Below are 14,945 nucleotides of genomic sequence, written 5' to 3' on the forward strand. Positions count from 1 at the left end.
CCCGAGGAAAGGTCAAGGAAGGGGAAATGGAAACCCTGAACCATGCCCATGTATAAAACCCAAAGTGGGAGGTTGCACCCTGCACTTGGATCTCTCAAGTCGCCTACTTCACCCTCTCCCAAGTATACTTTACTTCCCTTAATTCCTGCTCTAAAGCTTTTTAATAAACTCTCAGTCCTGCTCTAAAACTCGCCTTGGCCTCTCCCTCTGCGCTATGCACCTCGGCCGAATTCTTTCCTCTGAGGAGGCAAGGATCGAGTTGCTGCAGACCCTACGGATTCCCTGCTGCCAACAGTATTAGTCCCTGGACTAATCAAATTCAGACACACAAAGTGGAATGGTGGATGCCAGGGGCTGGGGAGGGCAACGGGGAGTGAGTGCTTATTTAAGGGGGACAGAGTTCGGTTTTGCAAGATGAACATGTTCTATTGATTGTGCAAAAATGTGAATACACCTAAATGCCTAAAAATGGTTAAAATGGTAATTGTTATGTGTATTTTGCCACAATTTAAAAACATAAAAAATAAGAATGTCTGAGTAAATAAACGTATAACGCGTTCTTTAGGTCCACTGACAGCGGCGTGGGCTTGGCCTCTGTGCTCATCTTTCCAGGGCAGAGCCCCGTTTGGTGTTTCTGGTTCTGTGCTGCGTAGAGAACTTGGCACCCTGGTCCTATGCACAGAAGAGGAGCTTTCCGAAGGCTCCGGGAGAGAACGCTGGGGAGTCAAGGCGAGTCCGAGCACAGCAGCTGGGGCCAGGTTGGAGACAGGGACTTTTTTATTCTAGAGAAAGCGAACGTAGTATCTAAGGGGAAGAGCCCTTGCAGGCGCGGGAAGGGAGGCCGCGCTTCCCCGGGCCTGCGGGGTCAGAGGCGGAGCTTCTGCGGGAGCTTAAAGGGGCCCCACAGCCTCCTGCATCCCTTCCACGGGCTCTGGGGAAGGCGTTCCTCGTGGGAGACCTGTCTCCCACGTTGTTGCCGGTTAAGAAGTCAGAGCTAGGGGACAGGCCGGGTGCGGTGGCTCACGCCTGTAATCCCAGCACTTTGGGAGGCCGAGGAGGGCGGATCACGAGGTCAGGAGATCGAGACTATCCTGGCTAAGACTGAAATCCCGTCTCTACTAAAAATACAAAAAATTAGCCGGGCGTGGTGGCACGCGCCTGTAGTCCCAGCTACTCCGGAGGCTGAAGCAGGAGAATCGCTTGAACCCGCGAGGCAGAGCTTGCAGTGAGCAGAGATCGCGTCACTGCACTCCAGCCTGGCGACAGAGCGAGACTCCGTCTCAAAAAAAAAAAAAAAAAAAAAAAAAAAAAAACGTCAGGGAGAGAGGAAAAAAGCAAACTGTGCCTTTAAACCAGGGCGACCTTCATTCCCACAAGAAGGACTCCGCCTTGGTCCCCTTGGGTGAAAGCTGCCGCTGCTGAGCGCCTCTGCGGCCCGGTGAGATCGGGGTTCACAGGCTGACCCAGCGTTAGGAGGTTCCGGGCTGATCACGACCGCCAGAGCTGCTGAGGTCGGAGCCCCGACACTGGGAACGCAGCACGGAGCCTGGCCGCGGGCCGCGAACAAAGCGGTGTGCAGGGGACCCAGGTTCACAGCGCAGGTGCGCGGCTCCCCGGCGGCTCTGCCGTCCTAGCCCACGCGGTCCCGGGGCAGCTGCTTTGCGCCGAGCCCCAGAGACGTGGCCGCGGGTCCCGACTGCGCTGCCGCCCGTGAGAGGCACCGGACCTGCCCTCCGGGGCGGGGAACGGGAGGACTCTGATCCCATGAGAACCCAGACAGTTCCGTGTCCAAGGAGGTACCCGGAATGTTCTGAAACAAACCTGCGATTATGACAGCTCCGTATCATGTACTAGACGAAATTCTTACAGCTCCAACCTCTTTTTTACATTTTCTATTAAATTTTAATACCGGTTTCTCGCGCCTATGAGCAAAAAGACAAGTGTTAAAGCTAGCAATCGTTTGTGCAATTTCATCGATTGGTTCCACCGCTGCACTTGCTGCTGGTGACCAATAGGGGGTGTTAATTGTTAATTATAATCAATATTCTGCCCATTGACAACAGCAAATCCTAAAAGCTCAAGTTTCAACTCAATTCTTAAAACGAAGATTTAACTAGCTCCTTGAATCTTATAGGACTTTTATCATTCTCAGTGCTTCCAGTTATATAGGTTTTAGTCTCAAAACTAGTTGACCTAAATGTCTACAAATAAACTTTAAAGGATATGGATGGAGTTTTAAGCCAACTTTTAACTGAAAGTATAGCATATATATAGAAAAGCTCACAAATCATAAATGTTCAGCTGGATATACATTTTTTACAAAGGCTCACACATCCATGGGGCCAGGCCTCGGGTCAGACATAGAATCTCACCAGGGGACTCCCTCACACACTTCCCAGCCCTTATCCCACCTCAGAGAATAGCCATCTTCCGACTTGTTCCAGTGTAGATGAACCTTGCCTGTTCTAAGCTTTATATAAATGAGTTATATAATGTATCTGGATTCTTTTGCTCAGTGTTTGCTCGTGAGACTGTCCCTATTCTGAGTGCAGCCATATTATGGGGGTGTAATGTGTGCGTACTGCCCTGCAATGCAGCACTCCGCTCTATGCACACACCACGAGGGGCATCTCCAAACAGCCGCTCCCAAGCATCGGGGCTGCTTTGGGCTTGGGGCAGTGATGAACGATGCTGTTATGAACCTTCTTGTGCATGGCTTTAGGCACACATATACGCATTTCTGATTGCCATATATTTAGGAGTAGAATTGCTGGGCCATAGAGTGTGCTCATACTAAACTCAGAAGATGCTGCCAAACAGGTTTCCAAAACGGTTGTACGAATTTACACTCCCACGGGCTGCATATGAGAGCTCCGTTGCTCACATTTGCTACCATAAATGTATTTTTATTGCATGGAATTATTATAGTACTTGATGTATAGCTTTTCCAGGGTTTTCCAAAGAGTATAATCTTAGCCAGATACTAGCAAAAGAGTAATTAAGATGTAAGAACTATGTAAATTGTAAGCACTCAGAATATGTATTTACCACGCAGGATTCTCACAGATATCTTAAGATGCTATTCAAATTAGGGAGGTCTATTCTTGATGCATGGAAGGTGTTGTGGATGAAATTCTTTTGCTTTATTTCTGCACAGAGTAATCTCATAGTAAGTTTAAATTACTGCAGGGATTTATCCCCAAGTCCTAACTGAGTGTCAACGTTGGGATGACAACGACAGTCTAACCTTACACATCTGAACCAAGTCCTCATTTTCCCAGAGCTCAACAGGAGGCTGCACCCAGCGTCCCTGTCATGTCTCACCCTCTCAGAGGTGGCCTATGCAGTACCCACTCCAACATTGTTTCAGTTCTGCCCTCAAATGAAGCCAGAAGGTGATGGAGCTGTGGGAGGGGAGAGTGTAAGGTTGACAGTGTCTAAGCAAGCAGGACTTGACACAGATGACGAGGCTGTCTTTTCTATTCAGGTTTAGCTCATGAGCACTGGAGAGTTATAGAAACTTCTAGAATCAGCAGAATAGTTAAATTCACTCTCCTTTAATGCAGATAAAGAATGTCTTTCCTGGACTTCAGGAGTCACACTTCTCTTATGCCAGCTTCCTCTGAGAATTCCAGATATTCTCTGAGTAGAGGTGAATCTTCTGCCGGGTCTTCTGAAAGAGACCCCACCTCTCATCATGGGCTGCTCCTGACCTCTGCCCCCTGTGATAAATGAGCCAATTAACACTAAACTGGAGATTCCTCAGGGGTTTTAGGCTGGTTTTCCCAAGCCAAGTGTTACTCCTCAAATGTTCTCCATTCATCTTGTAGACAGGGCCATGTTTGCAGGATTCCCAGCTCGAACGCAGTGGGTGATTGGTGGCTGTGGAAAGAGCTGCAGGCCTGCAAAGATCTGATCGAGCAGAGCCAGGTTCTAGCAGGTGCTACCTTAATGAGTTGATTAGAGCATGCTTTTTGGAACCAAAATAAAAAATGAATTGTTCCTATTGTTTTAAAGTTAGTTGTAATGAAGAATTCATTTAATTTTGTTGTGGTAAAATATCCATAATCTGAAATTTACCGCTTAACCATTCTTAGGTGCACAGTTCAGTGGCATTAAGTGCATTTACATTGTTTCTTGCGCAACCATCACTATACTGTCTTCCTTCTCCAGAACTTTTTCTTCTTCCCAGACTAAAACCCTGTCCTCATTCAACACTGACTCCCCCTCCCCCATCTCCCCAAACCCTGGCAGCCCCCATTCTACTTTCTGTCTCTGTGACTTTGAGTCCTCTATGGACCTCATCTGTCTGGAGTCATACAGTATTTGTCCTTTTGTGGCTGGTGTATTTCACTTAGCGTAACATCCTCAAGGTTCATCTATGCTATGGCACATGTCAGAGCATCTTTGCTTGTTGAGGATGGATAACACCCCATTGTATGAAGGGACCACATTTTGTTTATTCATTCCTCTGTTGGTGGACATGGGTGGCTTCCACCTCTTGGCTATTTTGAATAATGCTCCTAGGAACATGGGTGTACTGATCTTTTTGAGTCTGCTTTCAGTTTTCTTGGGCATTTAGCCAACAGCAGAATTGCTGAATCCTATGATAATTCTAGGTTTAATTTTTTCAGGAGCTGCTATACTATCTTCCACAGTGGTGAAAAATTCTCCTTGTGTCACTGGGACCTTTCCTTTGCCATGGCTTGTGTACATTCTCAAGTAGCTTTCAGAGTTATTTCAAAAGAAGTCGGGACCAGCGATGCCAGCATGGCTGAGCTTTTCACAGGTTTTACACCTAGAAATGGGTGGTACAGCAAGGTCCAGGGCAAAAAGATGGCTCCTCTGACCTCTAGGATACCCCACACCCCACTCTTTGATCCAGAGGTGTTGGAGCCTGTGAGGAAGGATGAGGTGGCAAGGTGAGAATTGAAAAGCATGATAGCAGGATAGGGAGTTCTGCAGAGGTGAACAAAGAATTCAGGAGATTCTGCAGAGGCAAAGAAAGAATCAGCAAACATGAAGATAGGGCCATAGGAGTGACCAAAAGCAAGGCACAAACAGGAACAGGGATTTTTAAAACAAGCACACAAAAAACCCAGAGCATGCAAGAGCTTTGGGAAATTATCGGACATGCTAACAGATGCGTAACTGGAATCCCAGAAGAAAAGAAAGTCAGCAGAAGAAATATTTGAAGATATTGGGGGAACCTGCTCCCCATATTTCAACATAGGTTCTTTTTATTTCCCATAAGTGTCAGCCGGCTGAGAAATAAAGAGAAAGAGTACAAAGAGAGGAATTTTACAGCTGGGCCGCCGGGGGGTGACATCACATGTTGGTAGGACCGTGATGCCTGCCTGAGTCTCAGACCAGCAAGTTTTTATTTAGGGTTTCAAAAGGGGAGGGGGTGTAAAACAGAGAGTAGGTACAAAGATCACATGCTTCAAAGGGCAAAAAGCAGAACAAAGATCACATGCTTCTGAGGGAACAGGACAAAAGGCAAAACAGAACTACCGATAAGGGTCTATGTTTAGCTGTGCATGTATTGTCTTGATAAACATCTTAAACAACAGAAAACAGGGTTCGAGAGCAGAGAACCAGTCTGACCACAAATTTACCAGGGTGGAGTTTTTCCCCACCCTAATAAGCCTGAGGGTACTGCAGGAGACCAGGGCATATTTCAGTCCTTATCTCAACTGCATAAGGCAGACACTCTCAGAGCGGCCGTTTATAGGTCTCCCCCAGGAATGCATTTCTTTCCCAGGGTATTAATATTAATATTCCTGGCGAGGAAAAGAATTTAGCAGTATCTTCCCTACTTGCATGTCTGTTTATAGGCTCTCTGCAAGAAGAAAAATATGGCTCTTTTTGCCCGACCCCGCAGACAGTCAGACCTTATGGTTGTCTTCCCTTGTTCCCTAAAAATCACTGTTATTCTGTTCTTTTTCAATGTGCACTGATTTCATATTGTTTAAACACACATGTTTTACAATCAATTTGTACAGTTAACACAATTATCACAGTGGTTCTGAGGTGACATACATCCTCAGCTTATGAAGAAAACAGGATTAAGAGATTAAAGACAGGTATAAGAAATTATAAAAGTATTATTTGGGAACTGATAAATGTCCATATTAAAATGAAATCTTCACAAGTTATGTTCCTCTGCCATGGCTCCAGCCGGTCCCTCTGTTCGGGATCCCTGACTTCCCACAACATGAAGAGTTAATGTCCAAGAATATTTAAAATTCATGGAAGACACCAAACCACAATCCAGAGAACACCCAGGAGGACAACCACTGCTAATAATACTAATAACCACAACAATAATAAACACTGCCTAGACCAAGCATAGTACAACTGCTGCTGGAAAAACAGAGAAAACAGACACTGCAAACAGAGGAACAAAGAGAAAATCACAAACTTTGAATTAGAAACCATCCAAGACAGAAGATAATACAGCGACATTTTAAAGTATTTAAAACAACATGCCTTTAAAGCTAGAATTCTATTTCAGCAAAAATAATCTTTCAAAAATGAAAGGCAAATAGGAGACTTCAGCTTCTGACCAAGATGAACTAACAAGAGCAAGATTAAACATCCCATGAGGAAAAAAACCCAAAAACGAAAAACCAAAACATATGAAACATTTTCAAGATAGTGAGCATCAGGCAAGAAGGCCAGGGACCCAGAGAAATGGGCAACCAGAATTCAAAGCAAAGCAAACCCTAGAGATGTGAAGACGGCCACACTTCCAAGCACATGTGGAACATTTTAAAAAACAATTCTGCAGTGTGGTGGCTCACGCCTGTAATCCCAGTACTTTGGGAGGCTGAGGCAGGTGAATCATGAGGTCAGGAGTTTGAAACCAGCCTGGCCAACATGGTGAAACCCCGTCTCTCTAAAAATAAAAAAAAAAATTAGCTAGGCATAGTGGCAGGTGCCTGTAATCCCAGTTATTCAGGAGGCTGAGGCAGGAGAATCACTTGAACCCAGGAGGTGGAGGTTGCAGTGACCCAAGATTGCACTACTGTACTCCATCCAGTTGACAGAGTGAGACTCCGTCTCAAAACAAAAACAAAAACAAAACCATTCTCCACTGGGCCATAAAGGAAGTCTCAGCAAATTTCAATGACTAATATCATACAGTCCACATTCTCTGTCCACAATTGAATTAAGTTAGAATTTTTAAAAAAAGAGATGTATTTTGAAATTGAAACACAATATAGAAGAACTCTTGAGTTGAATTAACAATCATCATGAAAATTTAAGAATATTTAGAACTTACTGTGTATGCATTCCTAAAAAATATAGCTTAATTTTGCCTAAAGAAATTTGCCTAATTTTATATAAATGTAATCATATTGAACTTATTATGTCTTGCTTATTTTGGCTAACATGTTTATAAAGTTTATCCACTTTGTTGCACATAGTTGTCTTTGTTTATTTCAATCAATTATCAAGTCAGGATTCTGATTACTTCTGAGACAGGAAGAAAGGAATTGTGATAGGAGCAGCACATGGGGGCTTATTTTGGGCCAAATTTCTATGGCTTTGGTAAATAAAAGGATTATTTGCCAGATTGATGATTAGATTGAAAATAAATCTAATTGCATTTAGGTGTCCTGACCACATTTTATTCAAGAGATTCACAGTGAAGTCTTTGCAATGTATACAATCATAATATAATGGAAAGGTACATATTTAAAGAACTTCCATTGTAAAGTTCTGCAGTGACAGGTCCTTACTGGAAACTAGTAATCACCTCCCTATTTCTGCAATTTAAGAATCTAGAAGTCATGCAAGTTTGCTTGTACTTGTGGCCACTGTAGAGTCTTTTTTGTCTCTTTTTACTGTTTTTGACTTAAAGTCTGTTTTATCTGATTTATATATAGCTATTCCTTCTCACTCTTAGTCTCTGTTTGCATGAAATATCTTTCCATCTCTTTATTTTCAGTCCATGTGTATCTTTACAGGTGAGATGAGTTTCTTGTAGGCAGCATATGGTTGGGTCATTTAAAAAAAATCTATTCAGCCAATCTATATCTTTTAATTGAAAAGTTTAATTTGCTTACATTCAAGGTTATTTTTGATACCTGAGAGCTTATTCCTGTCATTTTATAATTGATTACTGGCTGTTGTGGATACCTTTTGTTCCTTTCCTTCTCTTTTATTTTTTATTATTGTTGTTTGCTGGTTTTCTGTAGTGGTAACATTTGAATCCTTTCGTTCCTTATGTATTTGCTCTACCAGTGGGTTTTATACTTTTGTGTGTTTTCATGATGGTAGATATCGTCCTTTCACTTCCAGGTTTAGGACTTCCTTAAGCATTTTTTTTTATGGCTAGTCTAGTGATAATGAATTCTCTCAGTGTTTGCTTGTCAGAGAAAGACTTTATTTTTCCTCCATTTATGAAAGAGAACTTTGCTGAATCTAGTATCCTTGGTTGCCAGGTTTTTTTTTTCTTTTGGCACTTTGAATATATCATCCCATTCTCTCCTGGCCTATAAGGTTTCTGCTGAGAAATCTGCTGTTAGTCTGATGGGAATTCACTTATAAGTGACTAGACACTTTTGCTGTTTTCAGATTTCTCTCTTTGTCTTTGACTTTTACCCTGACCATAATGTGCTGTGGAGCAGACCTTTTTGAATTGTATCTATTTGGAGATCTCTGAGCTTCCTATATCTGGATGTCTAAATCTTTGGCTAGATTTGGGAAGTTATCAGCTATTATTTTGTTAAATAGATTATCTTTCTGTTTCACTTCCTCTTTGCCTTCTGGGACACTGAAAATTCAAAAATTTGGTAACTTCATAGTGTCCCATATGTCATATAGGCTTTATCCATTCTTTTTTTTTTTTTCTTTTTGTATGACTGGGTTATTTCAAAAACTTATCTTCAAGTTCTGAAATTCTTCTGCTTGATCTAGTTTATGTTGATGCTTTCAAATGTATTTTGTATTTCATTCAATAAAGTCTTCAGTTCCAGTTTTATTTTTGTGTGTTGCTGTTATTTGTTTGTTTAGAGACAGGGTTTCGCCCTGTTGCCCAGGATGGAGTGCAGTGGTGTGATCATGGCTCACTGTAACCTTGTATTCCTGGGCTCTAGCAAGCCTCTTGCCTCACCTTCCCGAGTAGCTAGGGCTACAGGCATACATCATCATGACTGGCTAATTTTTTTTTGTTTTATGTAGAGACAAGATCTTGCTATGTTGCCCAGGCTGATCTTGAACTCCTGGCCTCAAGCCATCCTCCTGCCTTGTCCTCACAAAGGAATGGAATTACAGGTATGAGTCATCAGGCCTGGCCCAGAATTTCTGTTTGTTTGGTTTTTTTAAAATAATGTATATTTCTTTGATAAATTTTTCATTCATATCCTGAATTGTTTTTCTGATTTCTTTGTATTATTTATCTATGTTCTCTTATATCTCACTGAGCTTCTTTAATATCATTATTTTGAATTCTCTCTCCAGGATTTCATACATTTCTTTTTATTGAAATATGTTGCTGGAGAATTATTGTGTTCTTTGAAGGTGTCATATTTCCTGGCTTTTTCATGTTTCTTGTGTCCTTATGTTGACATCTGCACATCTGGTATAACAGTCACTTCTTCCAATTTCTTGAATTTGCTTTTGTAGGGATGGACTTTTTCCTGAAGATGTATTTATGGTTTCTTGAGTAGGCTGGGAAAGGAAGTTTGGTTTTGATTCTGAGTACGTGCAGTAGTGAAGTCTCTGTATGGTTTCTTCAGCTGTAAACAGTGTCATTGGTGTCTCTGATTTCTTCAGTGGCTTAGGGTGTGGTTGTTAGTGGATGCTATGGTTAAGTTTTATTGGGGATGCAGATGCCAGGTGGGCCAGTCCTTGAGACCCAGTGGTGATAGTGATGGACCAAGTGTGTCTGTCCTTGGGCTTGGGTTGTGCATGCTGGCACTATTGTTAGCAGGTCCAGGTGGGCTGATTCTTGGTGTCCTCCAGGTGACTTGCTTGGGTGCCACCAAGTGGGAGAGGTAGGCTGGGCAAGTGGGCAGGTCCTTGGACCCCTTGGCAGTGAGCGTGGTGTTGGTGATGGCAGTAGCAGTGGTGGGACAACCCTCTGGCTCCCAAGTGGTCTGTGCTGCTATTGGCAGTGGCTGAGACAGGTGGGGTGGGCCAGTCCCCAGGCCTTCATGTGGTACATGCGAGAAGGGGTGGTAGTATGTGGTGGTGGTAGTGGGAGTTTGGGTGGGTCCATCCTCAGGCCCTGGGAAGAGTGCTCAGGTGCCAGTGATGGTGAATGGAGCAGGGCGATCCCCAGGCCCCAGCACAGTGTTCTCAGGCACTATCGGAGAGTGGAGCTGGCATCTGTCCTCAGGCCCCCCCGTGGTGCATGTGGGCACTGGCTGTGGTAGGCAGGGACAGGGTGCTTCCCAATCCCCCTGCAGGATGCTAGTGTGGGGTTATCAGCAGCTGCATTATGGCCCTGCTGCTGGGGAGGGCAGGGTTGCTTTCAGTGGCAGCAGCCCTTGACAAGCAGCTCGGAGTGCGGGCTTCAGCCCCAGGTGTGAGTGAGGTTGTGAGTGGGGAGTCTGTCCTCCTGGTGCTTGTAAATGCACAACAGCCCCACTACTGGGGGTGGTGGAGTCAGTCACCAGGGCTTGCACTTTGACCCTGGTTGCAGCAGGCAGTGGCAGCGGTGGCCACAGATGGGGGATATCAGTGGGGCTCCAGGAATGTGGAGATACAGGAGCTGTTGGGCCCCCAGTCAGGATGCAGTTTGGTGGGGGCTGAGCTTCTTAAAACGGTGCTGTGCTGTAGCTGCTTATGGCTGTGAAGGTGGGGGGCGTAGGACCCAGCATGACCTTCCTCTCTGGAGCGGGGCCGTCACATGGTCTCTAGGCAGCTCCCTATGTTAGTATCATGGCCCAAGAGGGCTGAGAGCGTCTCCCATGCCTAGGATTGCAGGCGTCCATGGGGAGAATGTGAGAATGTGGACTGCTGGGGCCTCTCACTTACCCTTTCCCTGCCTGAGGAAGCTCAGCAGAGCAGGCTGCCTCAGTCCCTCTCCTCCCTTGCTTTTGGTGCTTCCCGTCACTTCTCTGTTGAATATCAGTGTTCTGTCTTGGGAGATCTATTCTAAGTGTGATTCTATACCCCCTCTTTTTGTTTATTCGTGGAGGAGGCAAGTGCCGGGTGCCTCCAGTCAGCCATCTTGAAGCAGCTCTAGAACCTTCTTTAAAAGTCATACTTAAAAAATGTTAGAATGCCAGCGTGGCATTCTATTTTTTTTTTTTTTGAGACAGAGTCTCACTTTGTCACCCAGGCTTGTGTGCAGTGGCATGATCTCGGCTCACTGCAACTTCCGTCTCTAGGGTTTAAGCAATTCTTCTGCCTCAGCCTCCTGAGTAGCTAGGACTACAGGCGTGCGCCACCACGCCCTGCCAATTTTTTTGTATTTTTAGTAGAGATGGGGTTTCACCATGTTGGCCAAGCTGGTCTCGAACTCCTGACCTCAAATGATCCATCTGCTTCGGCTTTCCAAAGTGCTGGGATTACAGGCATGAGCCACTGCACCCGGCCCTGGCATGGAATTCTTGAACCTCATTTTTACAGACATCTGTTGATGGCATAGTAAAATGCAAGCACACTAAATTAACTAAATGTAATGATTAAATCAAGTAATAAAACGTGTTTGTCTCTGGCATTTTAGAAACATCCCTACGTTCTGCAAAGAATCCCATTTTTTGTTGACTTTCTTAAGCCAAGACACAACTCCCTCTGACTCCTCCCGAGTGTGAGCCCGTTCCATCTGCAGCCAACACTTCTGGAAAAAGAGAAGAGAGGGGAGAAACACCATCTCATTGTTGGCATGTGGTGTGACAAGCCAAGTGATGGCCCTTCCCACTCGGTCTTCAGCGCTGAGAGGAGCGTTTCTTCTCCCCAAGAAAACACATCCAGTGATTGACCTCAGCCACTGTATCCTGGGCTGACCATGGGATTAGGACCACAAAGAAAATCTGATCAAGGGGTTATGACTCTTAGGCAAAAATAAAGATTCTATTTTATTGTTTTTAAATACAGACATTTTATTAAGAAGTTAAACATTCTGTAAATTTCAATCTCACTAACGGATATTAGAGATTTTTAGTTATTAAAGTACTCGAGATGTTTTAAAATTAAGCATCTATCTTGATAAATGAACTCTAAGTAATACCATCTAAATGCATGGACTTGGGTTTTGGGGGTGAATGCCGGAGCAGTTTGCAAACTTGCAGCTATACAGTGTATCGATTACAGGCATTTTATAGCCACAAACTCAGGTGTGCCAAGATGAAACTTCACTTTTTCATGATTTTTAAATGTTATTGGAGACAAGGTTTCTGTCGCCCAGGCTGAAGTGCAGTGGTGTGATCATAGCACAGTGTACACTTAAACTCCTGGGCTCCTGGGCTCAAGAGATCCTCCCACCACAGCCTCCCAAGTAGCTGAGACCACAGATGTGAGCCACCAAACCCAGCTAATTTTTAAAAAATTTTGTTTGTAGGGACAAGGGTCTCACTATGTTGCCCAGGCTGGTCTCAAACTCCTGGGCTCAAGTGATCTTCCCACCTTGGCCTCCCAAAATGCATATATTTAAGTTACAGATAATTAGGATACAGAGGAGCCAACAGTCACCATGCAGGTAAAGAGGAGTAAGTCACCAATGCATGCAGCTCCCCATGTGCCCCTCCCTGACCCCATCGCTGCCTTCCTGACCTCACCAGGAGTAACCCTACCCCAAACTGTGGGTTTGTTATTCTCTTCCTTTTTATTTGAGCTTTATTAATATATCTGAAATGCTAACCAGTATATTGTTTATTTTTCCCTAATTTTACCCTACATATAACTGGAATTGTATAGTATTTTTTCAGTGACTTCGTTGTTTCTGCTCATGCCTGAGATTTATACATTCTGCTGGTAGAACTGTGCAGTATTCACATTTCACTGCTTTGCAGTACTCCAGTGTGTGGATATATCACAATTCTTCTAAAATCCGTTCTAACTTTCATATTTTTATCTGGAAAAAATTTCAAAACTAGAGAAAAGTTGAAAGAATTGCACAATGAGCACCATATACCTTTCACCGAGTTTCCCAAGTCAGTAACGTGTTGGCGCATTTGCCTTCTCTCTCTTCAGTAATTTTCTTCTCCCTGAACCACGTGAAATTCTTTGTAGACATCATTACATTTCGCCCCTACATATTTCAGGGATACATTTTCTATGAATGGGGATATTCTCCTACAGAACCACAATGTCATTATTATACACAAGAAAACTAACTTCAACTCAATAATATTATCTAATAGGCAGTCCATGTTCAAATTTTTTGAGTTGTCTGAAAAATGCCTTTATATGGCTGTTTTTCAATTCTGGAGCCACTGAGGACTCCCTCGTTGAATGTTGGGTTTGCCTTTCTCAAGTGAGCTCTAAATCCCTCAGGAATTTTATTTTTCAGTTGTGGAATGAAGTAGGGGTTGCATTTTGATTTTTTTCCACATGGACAACCAAGGCCAGCACCATCTGTTGAACAGGCCACCTCCCTCTCTGGCCTGGAGTGCCTCATTCACATCAGGGGCCCATCCGCGAGTGTGAGCTGAGACCCCACCAGTCCCCCCGGCCTGCGGGGCTGCAATCACACCCGTGCTGCTGTGCTAACCGCTGCAGCTTCACACTCATTCCCCACAGCCCTGGAGGCAAGCGCCCCGCCCTGCCCTCCCTCCCGCACGTCCTGGCTGCTTTCCCCCCTTTCCTTTTCCACCTGACTTTTGGAATCAATTTGCCAACTGGGATTCTTAGTAGAATTACTTTGAATATGTGGATCAATTTGGGGAAAATTATACTTTTATGGCAGGGTATATCTCCATTTAAGCCTTCTTTAATGTCAGCTCATTTTATAGGTTATTCTCCAGAACATTCTTGTACATCTCTTCTTTACATTTAGTCCTAAGTATTTTTTTTTTCTTTATTTTTTTGAGATGCAGTCTTGCTCTGTCACCCAGGCTGGAGTACAATGGCATGATCTTGGCTCACTGCAGCCTCTGCCTCCAGGTTTCAAATGACTCTCCTGCCTCAGCCTCCCAAGTAGCTGGAATTACAGGCACCCACCACCAAGCCCAGCTAATTTTTGTATTTTTAGTAGAGACAGGGTTTCACCATGTTGGCCAGGCTGGTCTCAAACTCCTGACCTCAAGTGAACCACCCGCCTCGGCCTCCCAAAGTGCTGGGATCACAGATATGAGCCACTGCGCCCGGCGGTCCTAAGTATCTTTTATCACAATGTAGCTATCTATACCTTTTGATTACACTTAAATCTTTGTTACTGGAATATACGAATAAAATCGACTTTCCTTATGTGATTTTCTATTCAGCAACCTTAGACATTTTATTTACTCTGTTCAGTTATTCCTAGTTTTTTGGGTGGCAGAGAGTTTTTTGGGGGATGGGGAACACTTTTCAAGGTGTTTCCTGTAGATAATCATATCATTTGTAAATGAAACAATTTTATTTATTTATTTAAAATCTTATGCTTTCTATTTCTTTTTATTTTTGCCTTTTATAATTGGCTATAATCTCTTATATATTGTTGAATAGAATTGGAGACAATGGATATTTCATCCCCCCGTAAATGGGGAAATTTCCACTTTTTTCACAGATATGCATGATTTTGCTGTAGAGTCTTGGTAGATATCTCCTGTGGTTTGAATGTGTCCCCTCCAAAATTCAGCTGTTACCAATATGGTGATACCAAGAAGCACACCTTTGAGAAGAGATTAGGCCATGAGAATTCCTTCCTCCTGGAAGGGATTAAAACTCTTGAAAAGGAGGCTTCACTCAGCGATTGGCCCCTTGGCCTTGTTCCTCCTGCCCTGCAAGGACACAGCGTTCCTCCTCTCCGGAGAATGCACCCCTCCCCAACACCAAATTCCAGC

General features: G+C 43.9%; 1 long non-coding RNA gene across 1 annotated transcript in view; it reads left to right on the forward strand.

The window, feature by feature from the left end:
• Window positions 1-12,094, forward strand: part of LOC117975675 (uncharacterized) — a 67,819-nt gene extending 55,725 nt beyond the window's left edge. Inside the window, exons 5-6 of the long non-coding RNA XR_010109651.1 lie at window positions 9,193-9,285; window positions 11,687-12,094. This is a non-coding gene — a long non-coding RNA (uncharacterized LOC117975675). The remainder of the gene's footprint in view (window positions 1-9,192; window positions 9,286-11,686) is intronic.
• Window positions 12,095-14,945: the final 2,851 nt, after the last annotated feature.

This window comes from Pan paniscus, chromosome 14 (genome assembly GCF_029289425.2).
Source record: "Pan paniscus chromosome 14, NHGRI_mPanPan1-v2.0_pri, whole genome shotgun sequence".
NCBI lineage: Eukaryota > Metazoa > Chordata > Mammalia > Primates > Hominidae > Pan > Pan paniscus.